This window comes from Scleropages formosus, chromosome 23 (assembly GCF_900964775.1).
Source record: "Scleropages formosus chromosome 23, fSclFor1.1, whole genome shotgun sequence".
NCBI lineage: Eukaryota > Metazoa > Chordata > Actinopteri > Osteoglossiformes > Osteoglossidae > Scleropages > Scleropages formosus.
In genome coordinates, this window is record NC_041828.1 from 10,894,443 (window position 1) to 10,911,668 (window position 17,226).

The window sequence follows — 17,226 nt, forward strand, 5'->3', positions numbered from 1 at the left end:
AGATTTACTTTTCCTTGGCTCCTCCCTAATTGTTATTCATACTCTTATTCATTAAACTCACTGGATCATTACGCTTACATAAAATAGGTTAATTAATACACAAGACAGTATGCTCTTCAGGGTGTTGGTGGATGCTGAACGAAATCTTCATTAGACTTGTAAATCATTGCTTTACACTGGGAAATTCAGCTTCTCCACTTGTCACAAAATCCTCACAGCTTTTTGCCCTGTTTTTTTTTTTTCTTTTGTTGTTTTTTCCTGTTTGTAAGGTGCTGGCTGCTAGTTGGCAAGAGATGATGGTTTCCGTGCCCAGGGTGAATGTCTCACATTGAATGTTTTAAGGGAGCAGTGGCAAAAAGAGGGTACAGGGCAAAATGGAGGAGTTAGAGTTTGCTTTTCCAACTAACATGTTAAAGAGTGAATCAGAGCTCCGGTGGGTCATCAGTTTAAAGGGGTAAACAAGCGAGACAAGCCTTCCTATCACTGAGACGGGAGCAGAAAACAAATGCGTGGCAGAAAATATGCGTGTAGGTTGGGTGTTGCTTTTTCCCTCCCCCCCATATCTTTCCAGAAAATAACATTTTGAGTCTTTCCAAGAGCTTAGCTGATGAGCTCAAACCCCAGCCATGGAAGAGAGCCTCAGTGTGAGCGCCTTCACTAAAGAGATTGAGGCTTTCAGAACAGCGGAGGTGGAGGAGACTAAGGAGAGCCTTACCTGTCCTTTTGTACTGTCTCCTAGTTAATAAATATAGCAAGCGATCTATGTGGAATAATTGAGCTCTGTGCCATATATGTCTAATTTTGACTATAAGGATTGAAGAGTTACAGAACCGGAAGTGACAATGACTTTCTTACATTTATTCATTTAGATGACACTTTTCGCCAAAGCAACTTATAGCATTAATCTACCTACAATTATTTACCCATTTTTACAGGTGGATAATTTTTACTGGAGCAATTCAGGGTTAAGTACCTTGCTCGGGGGTACTACAGCCAGAGGTGAGAGTCGAACCTGCGATCTTTGGGTCTAAAGGCAGCAGCTCTAACTACTATGCTACCAATTGTTCCATCCCTTTCTTATTTGACTGCGTTGACTTGTTCCTTTCTTGACTCGCATTAATCAATGTCTGTTGTTCAGCAGCTATTAATATTATTATTAAATATCCATCCATCCATTGTCAACAACCGCTTGTCCCGAGCGGGGTCACGGCAGGCCGGAGCCTTAACCCACAACACAAAGCGCAAAGCTGAAGGGGGAGGGGACAAACCCAGGATGGGATGCCAGTCTGTTGCAAGGCACCCCAAGCAGTGCTGGAACCCCAAACCCGCCACACAGCGGGCACCAGCTAAACCCACCGTGCCACCACGCCCCCCATTGTTAAATATTATAGTATGAAATATACAGACATCATAAATGGAGTAATTGTGTATTGCAGTACTGATTTTTTCCCAAGTTACTATATTTGAGCAGATTGGTGACTTCATATTAATATTAAATTTGCATTGGCTTACAAGATGCATTAAGGCTTTGCATAGTAATTGTGGGCAGCTGGTTTCTTCAGACATGTACAGTAAGTCTTATGTTTTAGCATGTAAATTTGTTTTGTTTTCCAGAGTTTGACTACAACACCCTGAGAGATACAAAGGTCATGCTGAGGTTTTTTTTTTTTTTTTGCATATGACCTCACATCCGGAGCTCACGAATGAGCAGGTTCTTTCCTGAAATAATAATTAGCAGAGTGCTGCACCTATTTATATTTCGTTGCCCAACAAAGCAGCATACTGTGCTTGGAGGTCCTCATGGCTTCAGGGCTCATTCATATTTAATATGTAAACAATGCATTGTCATTATTTTCTCTTCCCTTTTTTTATTTGTGTATGAAAATAATCTGAGGCTGCTGTTTGAGGATTGATGGATGGAAATTCACCCCCAACCCCTGTTCCCCTGCTCCTAATGACATTACCTACACTCCCTCTCTATGTAATGTCATTAGGCACACAAGGATAAGGGGAAATTTTGGTGTTGATAATCCCTTTTAAAAGGGTTTTAAGTTTAAGGGGCTCGAAGGATTCACATGTAATTTCTGTCTTGTTTAGGACTGTAGGATTGTAGTGGATTTCTGACCTAAAAATCTGCTTTTGGACTTTGCAGCACAAGGCTTGTTCGTCACGTAAAGGTTCCACTATCTGAGCAGTTTACCAACTTGTGCAATATTGAATATAAATGTTAAACAGGTTTTTCATCACGTTAGGTACTCATTGTTGATTCCTTTTGAAGTCATTACTAGCATAATTATATGCTATGTGTAGAGGTTTGTGGGATATAAAAAAATATATGAAAACTGAAGTCAGTCTGCAGGTTGCCTCAAATCTGGTCACATGCCATTAATTTTTCCTCGCATTCGGTGCAGGAAGGAGGTGACAGGAGGTACAAAGTGGAGTCTGACGAGTTGATCTTCAAGAGCAGGTGCTGAACACTTGTTTGTTCAGTATCTCCAGCTCATTCCTGCAGAAGGGTTGCTTGACAGTCATCGGCAGTGACCTTTTGCATCAGTATTGTCACAGTTTCTGAGTAAGCTAGATGGAATCATGATAGATCCGTGACAGCCTTGATGCCGACGTTAAGTGCAGTACAGCCATTTTGCAAGAACACCATATCATTTGGGTGATGTGGTCTGTATACCACACATTTGGAGATGTTCTTCACACATATGTTGAGATACATGAAATGTTGTTTACAACTTGGCACAGGCTTTCAAAATAAACAGCATTAATGTGCAGACCTTCCTTTATAAGTTGCAGAGGAACAAATTTATGTCTTTGTATTACTAATTTCTCCACCAGTGGAATTGATTTCTACTGTTCTAGTGTCTACTGACACTGATGAAGGCGGTCTTTGGAATATATCGGTATCAGTCGTTTCCTAATAATAAAACTAATAATAGTGGAGGTGAAAGAATTTAGCTCAAATGCTTCTCCCTATGCAAAAAGGTATTCATATTGACCTGACTTATGAAAAGCATGTCATTTTATTTGATTTTTCAGACATTTTAGTGTTCCAGTTGGAAGAAGTTGCAAATTCTTTCTTTTTCTTTGTTAATAAATAAAGCCTCAGCTGATGTTTTCCATGGACACTTTTAGAGAAAGAAATGCTCTTCATCAGCTTTATGTTTAAACTCATAGACAGTAACTAGAAGTTGCAAAAGGTATTGAATTATTTCCAGAGAACTGATCAGCAGCGGTTAAACCATCGTGCTTTTTCTGCTGTTAGTTTAATTGCAAAAATCCTGCCCTCCGAAGGAGGGAAAGTGATAGAAATGTAGAGCTGGTCTCTCTTCCACAAAGTTGCAAAGTTCATAATGAGCAACTCTCACTTTAATACTGGACATGAGTATGTTCTCTCATCAGGGGAAGGTCAACGATATCCTTCATTTACCAAATCCCTTTCTTAAAGGCGCCCAATGTTGAGGAGAGCACGGCGAGTGTCTGTTCGTAAAGAATAGCCTTTGTTTTGAGGATTTGGACCGGTGCATCGATCGGGCACCCAGTGGGAATTCAAATACAAGCCAGGAAAAGGCATTGTGTGTGCGGGGGCTTAGAGCACTGATTTTAAAATAACCAAGACTACTGTCCCACTGTGGTTTTCAGTTACTTTCAGGCTCAGAATAAATCTTGCTGGAATGATTTCATTCTATGCTGTCTGAATGATTCTGTTTAGTTGCTCACAAATTAAAGCAATTTTGGTTCATCAGTTGCAAGCAACTGCTCAGTTTCTCACTGTCACGAGATCATCTTTTAGTCGAGAGAGCTTTCTCTCACACACAAGATGTGTTCTCTAAATCATTGGCCTAATTTGTTCTACTGGGTACAGCACCTTGGAAAACGTGCATTGTTTTGGATCATATCCCAAAAGCTTGTCCTGCTAATGAAAGAATAGGTCAGTTGTTTCTGAAAAAATAAAGAATATTACACAAAAATATAGGGCTCTACATGGTGTGGTATTGTCGGTGGATTTTATCCGTCACTATTTGCATATTCTAGTATCTTTGAGCCTTTTAATCCATGAATAGTTGAAGTTAATCATTTACAAACTTTTTTTTTTTTCCATTATTAAATATTTCAAATCCAGTCTCTCTTTGTGGGTTTCTGTGGTGCATTGCATTGTTACTGAAGACACATATTTTAGACTCTCTAAACAGCCACCGCCGCATTATGCAAAACAAAGACAGATGGCAGTGTATTAATTGTACGAATAGGCCAGGAATGGAGCTTCCCCGAGCCACAAATAGAGGAGTTTAATGTGACAGGCTGCACAGCCGTGTCTGTCTGGCAGCCACACGCGGCTGCGTGTCCGCAGATGCTCAGGAGGCCTGGGATGCATTTTGCCTGGAGGGATGGGCAAGGATAAAACAACAGCTCCCTACCTATTGATCCAGCCGTGCATGAGATGCTGGTTTAAAGAGCTCACCAGGGACTCCTGAGACAGCCTCATTTGGCCTTGCAGAGTACAGAAACTGACCCACAACTTGTGGCATTTTGTTTCATGGGAGTCCGGTTGCACCGCAACAACCGTGAGGCAAAAGCAGTAATACAATATGCTGTAACATGGATTTGCTTTGCGGAGGTGTTCCGCCATTGTGTGCTGAAGTCCGCCTGGATTCATTGTCTTCAATCAAAGCCCCTTGCTGGAATTTAACTCACTATAAAGCAAATTAATTTTTCCTCAGAACGATTTACGTCATGCTTGTTAGGTGGCTGCGAATGCGTCTTATTTGGACCGAAGGACAGCATCTGGGTAAAAACAAAAACGGTTCTACTTCAGTTAACAATATCCAGAACAGCTTAAAGGAAATTAAAATTGTGTTAATTGTGTGTGTAATTTTATTTAATTTATGTATTTCATTCGAGTTTATGATTAACCCTGACTTGTCATTGTTTGGGCTCATTATCTGGGGAATGGAAAGCAATTTGCCTGACATGTTACAGCCAGACCAGTTCAGCTGCCCACTCTCAGTATCTTAGTATTTTTTTTATTTTAACAGCTTCTACCTGTCAATATGTCAGCATTCCCATTGCAGTAAAATCCAGTTGAAGAGACACCAGAACTAATCAGCGACGCTAAAGTCTTGAGTTTTCGAAACCTATGTTTCAGGCAAATGTTTTTTCACGTGGGTGAAACGGTAGGAAAGTCACTGCTTTCAAAAATCTGTTTGATTTTCATTTATTAATTGCGTATACTTTTTTGAAACCAAATAAATAACAGAAAGAGTAAAAAGTAATTGTGAGCACCATTAATAGGAATTGTTTCGAAGCAGTCGTATACACAGAGGGCTTGAAAACCTCGAGCTTGTGTATGCAGGGGGCCTGCGAAATCCACATACCGTACAGAACTTGGACACGAGTCCAATACCTGGGGTACTTGGACCTTGAACCATTTTGGGTCAGACTTTATTTTGTACATTTTGAGAGCTTGCATGTAGTGTTGTTGACTTGCTTTAGCAGAAATAAATTTAATGTGCCTGTAATCGTGTCCAGCTAGTTTTTGTAGGATATGTGTGTACTATAATATCTGTACTGTACTATATATGTACTGTATGCATGTATGTATTTTATATGAACAATTTAAGCAGCTGCTGATAAGTTGCTCTGAAACATGTTATTTTGCAGTTTTGACCTACAGTGTGTGTAGTCTTAAAATCGAGGATGCTTACTGTCGTACTATCTGGAGGAGGAGAAAAAAGAAAACGCCGTGCAAAGTTTTTTTAGCCTACAGTAATTTATTACCCTATATTGAATCCATCCCCAAAAGTCACATATTCATGAGTTGCAGGTTTTTTTTTTTTTTTTTTCTTTCAGCAAATGTAAAATGTCTGGCAGCCAGAATTATACAATGCTTTGCATATGCAGCAGACTATATTTGCAGATGGATATTTTTTTTTTTCATAGCAGAGTTGATAGAAAAAAATTAAATCCTCTCCAATGAATCTTGGTGTCCTTTCCCTGTTCCCTCCCCGAGGACATGACCTAGTTGAACATAAGGGAAGCATTGAAGCAAACCTTTCATAAGCCCTTTCTCATAACACGAGTCGCTTGGTGTGCACAGAGCTTCCTGCCTCCCTACTCTTGTATTTTCTGTTTTGTTTGTTTTTTTTTTTCTAGATTTCTCAACCAAAAGTGAACGTACAGTATGATATCTCCTGTTTGTATTATTAGAAACGGGTGTTTTTCATAAGGTGTTCATGTCTCAAGCAGTAAACACATTACTGACAGTGATGTCAAAAGGTTACATGCAGTGTTTTTGAATGTTTTACAGCCTCATGTGTAAATCTTGCAGTGATCCACTGGGCTATGTATAGTATAGATAAAATTTGGAGACCCTTTGCAGCACATAAAGCAGATATATATATATTTTTCATCAGAAGCACTGCAGAGTACCAGTCAACCTGGGTTTTTCACAGCCTGTAGCAGCATCTATACACACATCCTGTGTAATACAGTAGGACCATCATTTTTACACTCTTACTCATTTTGCTGACCTAGGTGTTGACTTTTTACTTAGGAATCTTTGCAGTTGCTGAGGAGGTCTTGAGGATGCCACCTTGCTACTCAGCATCAGCAGCAGACAGTGTGGGGGTAGATTCACCGCTGAAGGGTACATCACTGTGTGAGACCACTCAGTTCTACCAGAATGGGGAAGTAAAAATTTTAGCAGAATTAAAATGCTGATCAGAACAAACAGAACTCCGTTGAAGTAATTAGGTCTTACTGTACTTATGTTAGAACTTCTGCGGTGGAAACTATTTATTAACTCAGTTGCATTTACAGCTTTCTGTGTACTATATATGTGCATGCTTTTTAAGTTTTAATGGTTTAATGGTTTAATAGATGTACTTTTTTCTCAAGTCAGGAAATAATGCAATCACTACAGGTTCATGAGATTATTAAGATTAATGTAATATATTGATTTTAATTTCTTAATTTTATGCAGATTTCTTATGAAATATGGCATATTTGGACCATGTGTTAATGAATATTGTGGATCCAAGCAGTGGGTACGTTGGCTGTATTTGCAGTGAAGTGTTCTGGAGTTAGACAAAGGAGAGAGATGCCATCTTCCACCTCAGGTGCTGGTGGACAGAGAGTGCTGCTGAAAGGGCTGCTGTGGTTATCAGCCCAACTTCCAGCAGGGACCACTGTTCAGGCAGCGATGCTGGGAATACCAGCTGTGGGCGACCGGTGTCCCATTTTGGTACCGCCCAATCCGCCCCGAGGGGTCGCATCCCAGTGGGGTTATCCAGCTGCTGGAAATGAACTGCCAAAACTGCTGTCTCCCTTCAAGCCCATTTAATGAGTCCCATCCCTGCTTACTTAATCCCGTTTAACACCACACATAATCTTGCAATGCAGATGACACGAAAGAGTCTATTTAGACTCAGACCATTTGTGCGCTTGCAACTGTAGATAGTAATATTAAATTTATATAGCTCCAGATCTTCATGTTCATTGAATTAATATTAAAATGCTAACAGAAATAGTCAGCACTACAGGAGGAATAGTAGTGGTAGCATTTTGTTTCTTTGTCTAAGTCAAGTCAAGTTAACCTTAATTATTCCTTTCTCGCAGAGGTCTTCGGTCCTGGTCCCAGTGGTCTGCAGGATGTGCAGGTTCTGCAGCTCTCCTTTAACAACCTCACTAATCACATAGACCACTTAATTAATTCAGTCTGGGAATTAGTTGAATTAGGGAAATAATGAGTTCAATAAAGTGCCTACGTGTTCAGGTACGGTGGAAACCGGCACATGCTGTGGGCCTCCAGGACCAGGGACTTTTTATGAACTTGAAGAAGGTCTTCATTAACCCCCTTTTTCTTCCTTAATAAGCACCACTGTGACTTTGGCAGTTGGGAGTTCAGTCACATTTTGAAGGACAGAGAGAAAAATCATTCATGTTTTAGATGGAGATGGGATTAAACTAATGTGCTTAAATGCTTCTTCCTTATGCTTTCCACTGCCCACTTTTTTGGATCATCCATGTAGATGTACTCTTCCAATACTGTAAGTGAGCTGTCCTTCAGTAACCTATGATTTTTCAAGCAATGCTTTTCTTAGCAGTGTTTTTCCTTAAGGCCAGATACACAGTGATATCCACATCTTTAGAACATTAGGCTGTGCAATAGCTATAAAATACATTACAGTTGATGTTACAGTACATCTCTCCATGAATCTGTTACCGGTAGTGTTGTGATATCCATTTGTGGTTTTTCCATGGGTCAGCCATGTAATAATGGTGCATGGTTGTCTGCAAGATATAGACCAAGAGCTGCTCTGGGGTTTACCACAGTCCTCTGCTAGGTGGATTTCAGAATTTCCATGTAAGCTACAAGGGGAACACAAATTTCAGGCTACTTTGCTTCCTCCTTGTCATCAGCTCAGAGCACGTGGTGAGCAGCATATAGGACATCCCAAATCGAATTTCTGCGCTATAACTGATTTTGACCTTGGAGGACTGATTCCTGGCCTCTGTTTCTTACTGGATCCAGTCACTGGTCTACATTCTCTAGGTTAGGTCGAATGGGCTTTTGTGGGGCAATGCTCATCCTTGCAATCCCCACCAAAGTGCCCCTAGTTCTTGTGGCTGTTATTACAACAGTGCATGTTCCACCAGTTTCATATCCGTGCTCACAAAGCTGCAACAGAAACGGAAGGGAAACTTTCATATAAATGACAAAAAGATTGACCAGGAAAATCTATACACATATCATTTGTATGCCTTTGTCAGTGCTGTACTACTGCTTGCACTGTGGTGATATGATTTCCCTCACCACAGGGGAAAACCAACTTTTGGGTTGCAGTGTCACAGCTGTGTACATTTGCGCAAAGGCTTAGCACAGCTGCGGAGCTGCTGTAAAGGTGTTTATTTCTGAATACCCAAAATCCATATATTTTCATGGAAGGCAGAACGGATCGGAGGGGTGCTCGTAGCTTGGTTCAGCCTTGTTTTTAATGTTTGGAGGGAAACCATGTCACGTACGGGCGGTTTGTTTTAACGCGCTGTGCCGCAGGAGATATGTGCGCAGAGCTATTGTGCGTCTTCCCCGAGTGCTTCTCCAAATCAAACCGATTGTCACTGTGCTGAAAGGCTTTTACAAAACACTCACCTGAGAAGGCAACACGATGCAGACCTTTGCTTTCGGAGTTGCTGCTCCATCAGGATCTGCTGTCTCACGCTCGTGTTTTCTAACAGAACGCGCCACATGTGCTTGAAATAAACCTGCTCAAAATGCTTTATGAGCCTGTCAGTTGCGTCCAAGAGGCCAGTGGGAATGAGTTTGCGTGCCCTGCAGGAATGTCAGAATGTGAGTTTGTGCTCCTCTACATTTTACGACACCGTTTAGCTCGTCCGATGCCAGATTTAAACATGCGGAAAGGGACCAGTGACTCCGTGCAGCCAATGAAGGACCGCTGGCTCTCCATGGTAGTTAAAATATATGGAGCTGGAGGGGACACAGTGTTTAACACAAGGGTCGGGTCCGTACTGTACCGCTGGCTTCAGACACTGTTTTTTTCTTTTGTTTTACTGCTTATGGGTTCTGCTCTCAAAAGGAATTTTGTGGGAGGGTGTTACAACTAGGTCAAAGAGTTTCTGACCTCTGTGAAGACTTTTATTATTATACTTTTTCCTGATGTGACCCAATTCTTTAATAGCAACAACTCTGTTGAACTGGCTTCCTCATTACAACAACGTAGATTATGCAGGCTATTCATGGAGGCAATGTTTTGTGCAGCTACAACAACGTTTTTATGAAGTCTGCTTTCACTTTTGCAAAAAAAGGCAAAAAAAAAAAAAAATATCTTCAGCTCCAGTGGGTGAAAGAGTCAATTGCTTAGTTAACAGAACAGGCCAGACAGCACCTAAATTGGTTTAGACAGTTAGTGCACAGTTTGTGGGCATGTGTGTGCGGCTGGGTGCATTTTAAAAGCAGGGGAGTATTTTTACTTGAACACTTAGATAGGAAACTGACATAAAAACTGCTGACACAAGGGAAACTTTGCAGTGGGAGACGGGCTGCCAGATCATTAGGAAATAGAAAACAAATGTATCTGTAACATGCATGGCTCTGCATAATGGGGTGCCGGTTGAATGTCAAGAGATGTGTTTGTAAAGATCCAGTTGTAATGATGTTCAAAGGGAGGTGTGCAGGCACAACATGTTTGCCCAATCTTTTTTTAGTCCCACAGAAAATTTCACATATTATATATCTGATCGCTGAGAATATATCCTTTGGGTTTTATTGCAGCTCATTTCATGAGGCAAAATTATAGGTTGGAGTTATAGTATGGAGTCCCATTTTTTCATCTCAGTGTTGCTCTGGCCAATATGTTTCACATGTAGCCCACACTGCAGAAACTGTTTGCAGTTCAGGCTCGAGTCCTTAATTACCCAGTGATTCAGGCTAACTATTGGGCTTGAGCACACAAACACAGCACGATCCACTAACAGGCTCCAGCGAGCGCTACTTCAGTGAAGGTTGAGACGGTGGGGAACTACGGGAGATGTTCTCCTGAAGAGCAACTTGTGAATTAACAGAGGAAGGAGAGACAATGACAGAGGGCTGTTGGACTCCTTCCACCTTCAATGACCCATTATAATGTCCTCCTTTATGATGGCTAACACAACGTTTGACAGCATACTGTATATACGTATGTTATATATAATAGACGCATTGCACCATGTTGCACATTCAACATAATGGCTAGGAAGTGAATAAAACTTGATCAATGCAAAACATCATGCATCTCAGCATGTCTCCTACCCCCGATCCATTCCCAGCATCGAATATCGACAAGAAGAGCTCTGGAGCATGATGGGTCGGCAGCCTCCTGGGCAGACTTTGAAGCGAACCCGAGCTAATGGAAGCCAAAATATTCCTGGAGCCGCTGTGTGTTGATATTACCTACAATGGGCAAATGGAGCTGTTTTCATTCCTTCCTGTCAGCTTGTTGCTTTAAAGCGTCAGTGAGTTAAGACAACTCTCCCCTGAGCCGATGAGCTGCACCTCCCTCTACGGCAGGCCTCTCGCTAATGACAAAAACGACCCTCGCCTTCTATGCAATTGCGAGTTTCACTTATTGCTTCTGTTACACACACAGTCTTATAGAACACACTAACCTTTTCCTGTTGAAGGAGAAACATAAAGGCCTTGGAGACAAGTATTGATGTTTTTTCCTTCTGACATGTCACACTCCTTCTTGTGTTTGAATAGCACTATACTCCATATACTGTATATATCTTTTCTCACATTTCACATTTGTTACATTTCATTAATAAAAAGTACCAGAGCTGAATATGATCCTTTTTCTTGTTTTCCTCAGTGCCAGAGCTGGAGGCGGCGACTCGCCAAGAGTTGAACGCAGCCTACATAACAGGACAGGCTTACAGTTGAGACCAAGCAGAAACATTTGCTCTTCACTGAGCCAACAGGCCGCTGCATGTTTCTCTTCCTGCTGCTCTTCTTCAGAATATCAGTGCTGAAGAATTACCCGTAAAACAAAGCCTAATTGTTTCACCTCACCGCAAATTATCTTGATTAACAAATTGCTCCTTGAAGGTTCTGTTTTGAAAACTCCTGTTGCTTTCTGGCAAGGCAATAAAGGGGCAACAGAACGCTGGAATCCATGATTAATTCTTGGGCACAAGTGTTTCCCTCATCATATTACTAATAAACTGGCTAAAAGAAAATGGGACTGAAGCATTAAAGCTTTGATATCTTTACCACTGCTTTGTTTTTATACAAGCTGTATGCTTTCCCTGGAAACTTGTCAAAGTTCGGTAAAGCTCTTCCCATTCCAAAACCTTGTTTAATTTCTTAGAGACTCACAAGTGATGTGCTTTAAACAACTTGTTTCTTTGATATGCTGTTACTTAATGAAAAATGTGGTATATACAACCTAACATTAAGTTAGCTATAGACTAGCAAATCTAAAAACGGAGGAGTTGGAAAACTTAAAAGCGTTTTATTTAGGAAAATTTCGATGGCATGAAGGAAGGCACATACTGCAGTAAAGAAATAGTCTTGATGGCATCTGATACTTCCAAAAACTCAGAATGTGTTAAAATAAGTGAAATTCTGGAACGATATACAGTACATGATATGAATCTTCTTTCATTGGGTAGTTTCACCGTGAATTAACCTTTTCTGTGTACTTCACACATCTTCAAGTTAAGCTGCTGTAGTCACAGTAGTTGACAGTTTTTTTTAAAAAATTGTTCTACTTCAACAAATAACTGGTTTTTATACACCCCATGCCCTGCTTGACATTTAACTTTCATTAGGTGTGACATGAGGGTATTTGCACTTGCAAGCAATTCATAAGGAGAAACAGCATCCAGGATCACATCAAGGTGGTCTATGGTGGTACAGTGAAAACTGTCATGAGTTTGCAACAGCTGGCTTTAGATATTCTCCCTAAGTTTATTGTACATATCAAAAGTTCCTCATTAAGAAAGCCAGCAGCTCCTCCTTATTATTCCTCCGAATTTGCATAGAGGAGACTTCCTCGATGTTTCCATCGCTGTGATCTGACAATGAGGACGGGGCTTTGATCAGTTAGAAGCAGAGGATGAGGGGGAACAGTATAGCTGGGCACAGTTGGCCGGCCAGAGCAGGGCATCAAGGTGCTCAGACTGGAGAGAAGCTGGGCTTTGTGTCCCTTGCTCGGGTTCGGGGGGGTTTAGAAAGGAGCTGCGGTGGAGGAAAACAGACAATATGGTATTATTTGGTACCTTGAAAATTGCCGTAGCCTGTTTTCGTGTCACGAGGAACAGTTTCCTTACAAAATTAGCATTTGTCATTTGGAAGATGCGTCTCTGACAGGTGACAGTTAAAATTAGTACTTTTAAAATTAGCACTAACCAGATGCGGTCCTGTGTTCTGTCATACCCACATTTCTCCTGTTAAATATAAACCCTGTGTTTCACCGTGCCTCCGCGCTACTGAACCTTCAAGTGGGGAGGAATTTACAGAAAAGCAGCCCGATAGTACGGTAAAAATAGTTTAAAATGACTGAAATCACGGTGTTATTAAAATGTGATTCGCCATTTGTTTTCCCCAACAGACTAAAGAAAGGCATATTCATAACAAACATTTCCTGAATGTAGACGTTACAAGCGTAACTTGCTGATGCTTTGACATTTAATGTTGTTTTGTGAAAGCTGCTGATCATAAGGAGGCACCAGCCATTTGTTGGAATCCAGATTTATCTTGAGGAGTAACAAATGCCTCCATCAGTCAGTGCCTTTCATTAGACACCTCGAAGCAGTCCTCGGTGCTTTCAGCACACTGAAGAATGAATAGTGGTGAAACAGTGCAGTGTACACACAGCACAGCCAGACTGCAGATGGGTATCGCTCGCGCTGTGCAGCCAGAACCTTTAACACGATCCGAAACAGTGACCGGTGATATAGACGTAATCGCCGCTGCTGTGCTTTCCATTACACCTGCTTTGTGGAGACTCCGAAACACCTGGGACCGTTGTGCTGCCTTAGCCCAGAACACATGTTGCCTTCCTAACAATGCCATTGTGGTGGGATTTAAGGACTGCAGTCCGTTCTTAATTGACAGTTGCGCTATGTACGGGTAATCGTCACAAAATTACCATCCATGCCCTTCTTTTATCGCATCACAGTCGAAATCTTCATCTGAGCCAGCCAAAAGAACCAAACGAATATTAGGTTTAACTATTTTTGAGATTCTAAACTAAGGTCTAGCCAAAATTCGAGCTTCTCATTTTATGCATGTGGGGTCATGCCATAGGTGGTGGATGCGGTGGTTGCAGAAGGAGTAGCTGCTCTGTAAAGGAGAGGTTTGACCAGAGATCTAGCAGCTCTCAGTCACTATTCTCAATTCTCGTTCTGAATGACTGCTCATGCTGTATGACGCTACTCAGAGTGTGGCACTTCTCCAGTGTACAACAGGCATTTTGCATTCCAAACAAAGCCTTGTTTTACCAGCTTGTTAAGGACTTGAAACTAAACAAAGGACTCAAAGCAAACTTTCCGTCTTGGACAGGTCTGCCAAGTTCTGCTCAGCTCTCCTGTTTGTCCTCACTGTTACCTGCAGTGCTGATAATGGCCAGACACACTCAGTAGGAGCGAAAGAGCAGCACGTTATGGGTTTCCCAGTGGTCCTCATTGGCACGTGAACTACTTTCGAAATAAGTGACTTAGTACAACCTGAACCTACGATGCCCATCAACCTTATTATACCATTCTGGAGTCTCGATATTTGGTTGTTATGTGTAACTTTGACCGCTCCATCTGCCCTGCAGTGACTTCAGGTGAATGTGCTGCCACAGGGCGCTCATATTTCTTATTGAGTCAGTCAGCGAGTCTTGTCCGTGGTTGCATTTTATTTACAAACACTGTCCTTGTGTTCCAATTCGAGTTATGTTTTGCCTAGCAAGGGAAAACATGAGTATACTAGTGGTGCAGAGAAGAAAATGCGAAAGAAAACAGATTCAGAACCGAAACTGGAAATAATAATGCAGCCTGGACATATAATTACCGCATATTATTATTTTATATGAGTATTAACATGAATAATGTGTGCAATTACTGAAAGAATGTAACAAAGGCCCCTTCTACAACGTAGCATCATTGCATGTACTTTTTTTTTTAAATATATACAGTATATCCTTATGGTTTACGTTATACAGCATAAGGGGATTTGTGATTTATGACAAAGCTGTCAAAATGGAACCCTGGTCCAAGTCAAGGACCACCTGTATAATTATTTTTGGAACCCTAGAAGTTGACAACTACAATATAATTAGGCTAATCGATACGTGCGGCGAAGTGAGCTCAAGAATGCACCCCGAGCACCATCCTACCCCTACTTTCACTGATGGCTCACCTGTGCAGGCTTCCAGCCTTTCTGTCAGTCTTCCTATATCCTTCGTTGTTTTCCTCGCCTCATTGTTCCCCAGGTATTGTCTAACACTTCTCTTCTTCTGTCTCACTCACTTTCCTCTCTATGCCACTCCCCTCCTCCCTCTCTACCAGGAGAAGGAGACAGCTGCTCCGAGACAGAGAGAGCGGTGAAGTCCTATGCAAACCATACTGAATTGAACAGCCACCTGGGGGAAAAGGGGGGATGATTTAATGGTCAAATTCCTCATTATTCCGTGCCTCGACTGCTTGTCCTACTTATCTGGAGAGCGGAGGCCCGGCAGACACGCTCGCTTGAATCCGAGCCGGTTTACAGGGGCCCGGCACGGCTGGCCCACTCAACCAAATTACCCATTTCTGACGTGCTTTCGGAAGCGGCCTTGAAGCCGTCGCAGGGAACACGGCCATTGGAGATTGCTGATTACAGACACGGGGAGCCACAGGTCCTCTGGGAACTGATTGTCCAAGGCGGTGACTAGGAGGGGGGAATGTGGAGAGAAATACATTATTCAACAGTGCAGGGTGGTAACCCCGGAGAAAAAAGAGGGATTAAGGACTGACAAACCAGCCAGAGCCATCGTGTTGGTCTGATTCTTTGGCAAACACCGGCAAGTGTTTTCAGGACTGCACACTGGTGTTTGCCCAGCTCTCAGACATCACTGGCCTTGGGATCTTAAACCTGTCTAGGTGTTGCTGTCAAAGGAAATAATAACGCTTGTATTTGCTGAGCAGCCTAAAGTCAGCAGTAATATTTCCACAAATGGAAACCACATTTCCAGCTGGCAGTGAGCTGCGTATCATCAAAGTGCACCAGCAAAGACTTCCGTATGAAAAATAATATGTTGTATGGCTGCTAATAAAGTGATAAGAAATGGAACAACCAGAACTGAGGTTTTGGGGGGTCTTGTAGTTAGACAATCTCAGTTCATGTGCATGAGGATGTGCGATGGCGAGGAGTCCATCTCACCAGCACTCCATTCTCTCCGTGTGTTGGGCACAGACGCACGGCGAACATGCAGAACTTGTTTTCTTCTGTTTCAGGTCGCTGGTGTCAGCAGCACGAAGGGGAATCCGTTGAGAGGTGGTGAAGTGCTGAAACCAACCGAGTGCCCTTGTTTCTTGTTCTTTTTTCCTTCCAAAGGACTTTGTATGTGGCATGACTCCCCCCCCCCATCCCCTGCCGAGCAAACACACGTGGGTTCGGTGGTGTGTGCAGTCCAGTGCAAGCACGTGAGTGGTACCACCTCACCCTTCAGTGAGCTGCCTGTAATATTTATTCTTTTACTAGGAATGCACTGCTCTATGGCTTTCATAAAATCACACCATGTATGAGTATCCTAACAGTTTAATCCTTTAAGGGCTGTGGTAATACCCTAAAACGCTTTCAGTAATACTTCAGATAAAACCAACATGTATAAGATGTGTATAACGGTTTGTAAGCCATTTTGCTCTTCTATTTAGGTGAGGACATAGTCAATTTGGAATGGTTTTAGATTAGGTCGCTGTATGGAATGATCAAGGCAATAACTGTTCATTTCAAATGGACTGTTTGTCCAGGTAAATCAGTTAAGCAGTTCTTCCCGAGAATGTTATAAAGCAATGAATATCACATACAAAACATAATGGTCAAGACCAGATTTACGGTATGCAACATCTTTGATAAAGTTTGTACTGTAAGCTTATTCTGTCTTTATAAGCATAACTGTTAACTTTATATTGGCAATACAGATGCACTGATGGTACTGTGTGTTCAATACCCAGATCCATTTGAAGATTTTGGTCTTATTTGTACATTTATCTCCTCCTAGACTGTGAATGCATCTGTCCTGCAGTTCTTATGCTCCAATACTAACAATATTTATTTTCACACAAATATTTCTAGTGATTGTTCTGCAACCCAGTTTTCCAATATAGTACTGGAGTGGAATGGGCATGGCAATTAGAATATTGTGCAACATTCAAAACATGTGAATTTCTTTGTTATTAAGACATGCATAAAGGAATATACAGATACATATATCTTTTTTGCACTTTTACATCCCAAGACCATGTGCTCTGACTGCCAACAAAATACATCAATAAATCCATTAAAAATAGTTTTACCACGACACATTTTGAAAGCGCTAGGTCACAATTTTTTTGGTGTGAAAAGCTATTTTATTTCTGTTATTTCAGTAAAGCTTTAGTACTACTCTTCGATGATGTAATAAAATAGAGAAAAATGTTAATATAAGATCAGACTAGTTTTTCTTCTAATGAATGCACTTTTAATTCTTAAAC

The 17,226-nt window shown here is 41.5% G+C and overlaps 1 protein-coding gene across 2 annotated transcripts in view; it reads left to right on the forward strand.

Moving 5' to 3' along the window:
- Window positions 1-17,226, forward strand: part of LOC108933336 (cyclin-dependent kinase 14) — a 77,662-nt gene extending 60,436 nt beyond the window's left edge. For both annotated transcript variants that reach the window (XM_018750305.2, XM_018750306.2), the window contains one exon: window positions 15,988-17,226. The gene's annotated coding sequence lies outside the window, so the exon portion shown is untranslated. The remainder of the gene's footprint in view (window positions 1-15,987) is intronic.